This window comes from Stegodyphus dumicola, chromosome X1 (genome assembly GCF_044657685.1).
Source record: "Stegodyphus dumicola isolate Sdum_Otavi_A_Nest chromosome X1, ASM4465768v1".
Classification (NCBI taxonomy): domain Eukaryota; kingdom Metazoa; phylum Arthropoda; class Arachnida; order Araneae; family Eresidae; genus Stegodyphus; species Stegodyphus dumicola.
In genome coordinates, this window is record NC_140780.1 from 93847535 (window position 1) to 93852410 (window position 4876).

Consider the following 4876-nt stretch of genomic DNA (forward strand, 5'->3'; position numbering starts at 1 on the left):
TTATATGCATAAATCTAAAATTCAAGCATTTTTTAGCTTTACATGCTTCATGTTCAAGTAACTTTAGGAAACATCTTAACTAATATTCCACTTTCTTAGTTAATATGCTGTGGAAACTACAATGTCCGAAATTTCAAAACGATCAATCTGACCTCTGCCGCAGTTCTAATGTTAAGGCATGATGTTCTAGTAAAATATTTTAGTTGAATTTAAAAGTAGAGAATCTTTAATCATTTCTTTACTTGATGAATTTTTAAATTATCTGTGGCAAAACTGAGTAAAATGCATTCATGTTCTTCTCTCGTCGACGAATACTTCATCAGATAAAGCACTATCTGTAAAAGGACTGAAAAGCTTTTATTTAAGCCGAGTTATATCTTTTGCACACCCCATTCAAAATGTACGATTTCTGAGGAAAAGCAAGCCCATTTTCTAGGTATGAATAGGTTTACTTTAAATATTGAAAAAAAGAATCATAAAATTTCCTTTTCGTTCAAAATCCATTAAAACTCAAGCTGTTAGTTTCATTTTGAGGGCAAAGTGTGTGATAAAATGCTATTGAACACAGCTAAATGTCTGCTTTTATTGCAATAAAATTTTTGACCGTATAAAGACCCCGATAAACAGGGTCGGGATGCTGGTAATATGAAACTTTCTATAAAGTTTTTTAACCAAAAGGATGTTGCTTTTATTAAAATAGCAGCAGATGTGTACTTACAAGAAAAACGTATTTCAAGAAACTTTCGCATGTGTAAAATCAAATTTCAGCATATTTAATTTTTCCATGCTAAGTGTTTAAAGAGAGACAGGACGGAATTTCTTGATGCAACTGAATTCAAAGATAAAGCACTTGAAACCCTAAAATTTGTCAAAAAGTAGCCTTGGGTAATTTTTGTTGCAAAATAGAAAAATGTTCTCGTGGGTAAGGGAATGACGTCTTCTTGAGATTGAAAAATAATGTCTAACATTTTAATCGTAAAAGAAAGTGCACTTAAATTCGAGAAAGAATTATCTATAACTGAAACTGTAAACATGTCCATTCACATTTGTAGACTCCGAAAGAAGTTTTCAGGCAATAGATGGTTCGTCATATTTAAAAATTTTAAAAAGCACTTAATTACTAAACGTAATTTTGATTACATTAAAAATTAGAATAAGTACAGATTACTGAAATTCTTATCTGAAAAAGATACATATTTGCACCTTTTAAAAGTTTTTATGGTGATGAACTGTCCAATTCAAAAGGCTTCAGGTTAGATGTTATTTATAATTTTAAATTTTTTAAAATTTTTACATACTAAATTTTCATTTTAAAGCATTTTTTAGGAATTGCTTTATCATTAACATCCCAGGCATTTTTTACCAGTGTTGTACATGAGTCAATATCTTTAGAAGGCCATTAAAGAAAGAGGACGTGTCAGTAATTCCACAGTTAAGGCATTTATTAAAAGAAAATTTACTTTGTTCAATTTTTAAAAAAATATTCGATAATACTTACATATTGTAAATTTTTTTAATGGCCGGGTGCTTTATTTAATAGCCAGTAGCTTTTCATCACTATAAGGGCCGAAAGTGGTAGCCATTTCATTATGGAAGCACTTAATAGGTGGCCACCTTTGCTTCCTACGAAGGGGGACAGACAGTTACAGCTATACCTTCTCCGGATTCGAGCCCGGGCCCAGCATTACGGCAGTCAGCGTTACTAATCACTATATTGGCTGGGCGGCATATATATACAACATTTGGCTTCTATTCAGCAAAATTTTAAATTGCTGAATGAAATTCAGTCGTTATTTCATAAATTGTTTCCGTAACTGGGGGGAAAGAACAATTAGGAATAAGATGCTTTTTAAATTCACCTTTCTCGTCCATTTATCGAATTTTTCATCATTCGGATAATTTAACTACGTAGTTCAAGGACTTTCCAAACAATATTTAGATTGCGAAACAGCGTGATTCGCAACGCATGCTAATGCAACCAATGAAACGTAAGACTAAAATACGTCAGTATTTCGAACTGACAATGTTTTCAAGTGGATAAATTCCTTGAAATGAAACGAATATATTACGCTGCGTGTAAAATTACTGCATTTCAAATCAAACTTCTGTTTCTCTCAATGTTTCATATAATTTTTCTGATTTTTGACATTAAAATCGCCGTTAATTTAAAGAAAGCTACACAATTCTGAATATGAATTTAAATTTTAATTATTTGATATTTAAGTAAACCTCGAGAGAACTCAATCCTATGCCTTCTGAGTACTTTAATTAAAAAATTGAAGTAAAAATGCGGGGAAGATTATAAACATTTACATATCGTGGGCGATTTCGTGTAGCAAAAGTATACTGTTAATATGCAGCTTCCACGATTTAATGTATCAAATTTTAAAGACTGGCAACGAGTTGCATGAGCATTTTTGTGTTTTTACCCATGTGTAACGTGGATACGAGCCAGTTTCCCTTAGAATGTCCCCCGCGAAGATATCTCTCCGCTTAGGCAGATAGTCCATGCTTATTTTGCCAAAATCAAATAAATGAGACAACAGAAAGGAGCATGGAGCTCTAAATATATTAATGGTTCTCAAACCAAATATGCAAGATATCGCTTTTTGAATTCAATCTTATAGACTTCTATTTCTCTCCCCGCCGCCAGTCTCTCATCAAAATTTGTTTTTGATTAAATTTAAGGAAAATTATAATTATATAGTCAAGTTGGATTAAAACTAAATTTGAAAGGATAAACTGAGATATTAATAGTAATATATCAAATAACATCGGCCTGTGTGAAAAAATAAATCTTCCATTTTTTAAAATAATAAATAATTATTCTTTTAAATGTTTGCTTGACCCTGATTTTAAAAATGATACTGAAATTTGTGTGCCACATCAGGCACTTTTTCCGCATTGTGAAAACTATAATAACAGCAAATATTAGGTGTAATAATATATAAATTAAGCTACTTGCTTCAGGAAATGCATTTGTACTGGCGGAAGGAAAAGCATTACATTTCACTTAAAACATTATTAATTATATAAAAAGAAAAAATATTTTTATGCATAGCGGTAAAAGTTTATGCATAGGTCTAACTTTGCCACACTATTTGGCATCTCGACAAAATTCAGCTTGTATTTTGTGTACCTCAAAAATCCGACTTAAAACACTCAATAGATTGCGGCTTTTCTGTAAAAACCAAGTGCTAAGTGCCAATTGTGCGCCAGAGCGTAAATGGTAGCTTGCTTATATCGCGTGCTGAATAGCTCCGAATGTGTGCAATTCTCTGACTTTTTTTAGTGAAAACATATCAGAGAATAGCGCAAATTCGACATTGCGCGCATTAGACATCATATATATTTTTATATTACATTATATGATACATTATCTTTATTACACATTTTTTCCCCTTGAAACCTTTACGTATCGTTAGGGTTGGTTATATTTCGCAAAGTTTATGTGTGTGGCAGCCGAGTTCTACGAAATGGAATATAGAATATTTTCCACATTTCGACTATGCGCTTAAAATTATGACTAAATGTAAACTTGCGCCAATAATAAAATTGTACCAATATTTCTGTATTTATTTGTTGCATTTGAATGTAGACGCTAGTTTTCAACTCAACACTATAAAATAATTTCATTTAGTGAAATTCTAATTCACATTAACCTTGGATTTTTTAAATCTTGAATGAACGAACACTTAACGACTTTATCGGAACTTCAACGCTCAGCTTATTAATTTTTCATTATAATCACAAGGCTTTTCTCATTTTCGAAAAATGCTAGAATTTTTTATTTGCATAATTGTAAGACTACTTTAATTAACCAGTTAGGTTGTTAATTTAGGTTAAAAAAGCACGTTGAAAAATTATTATTGGAGAAGTCAAACAACAAGAATCAGCGCAATATTTGTAAATTTTGCAGGACTAGTTTCGATAATTTAACTATAGAACCATCTGCTTCAGCTGCTTAAGTGCAAATGACTGGCCATTTGTAACTGCGCAGCTGAAGAAGCTGGTTCTATTGTTACACCATCGAACCTAGTCCTGCAAAATTTGCAAATATTACATTGATTCTTGTTGTTTGACTTCTACTATAATGCATTATTATTTTTGCTTTTCTAATTTCCTCAGCTTCCAATGGAATGCAAATTAGTTTTAAATATAAATTTGCCTTGAGATTCAAGGGTAATCAAAGAGCAGGAGACAACAACCTTCTGTCCTGGACACCCCGTTCGCTAGATTTAACACCGTGCGATTTCTTTCTACCGGGGGTTTGTTAAAGACCGAGTTTATATACCTCCAATGTTCGTGTCCCTTGAGGAAATTTGTAGTCGAATAAACTATGCACTGCAGACCGTCACGACGGACATGCTACATGTTTGGGAAGAATCTGATTATAGTGTAGATTTGTATCTTATAACCAAAGGTGTACACATTTAAGGATTGTGATTAACATTAAAACCTTGGTCAGTTGCTGTAAGGCTTGCTCATATAAAGTAATTCATCGATTTATTATGAATTTTTAAAACCACACCATTCGTTTATAAACACCCTGTATTTCTAAGAGGTAAATCTGATTTTTTTTTTCCAGTTGCAATGTTACATTTTATTTTATTATTTGGAAAAACCCGAAGCAAAGATAAGTGTGAATTTCTTTTAAATTTTATAATTAATACATACGTAAATTAATAACAACATTCGTAACTACACTTTTAATGGAACTCGAAAACTAAGCACATATGCTGAACATAAGACATGCAAAACATTACCAGTCAGAAAGCAACTGCTTTCCATTCTTCAGGTTGGGAGCAATTGATTATTTTATTGCTTTTCTTGGCAGGACAAGGAGTATGTTATTGGCAATTCGCAGTTTTGCCAA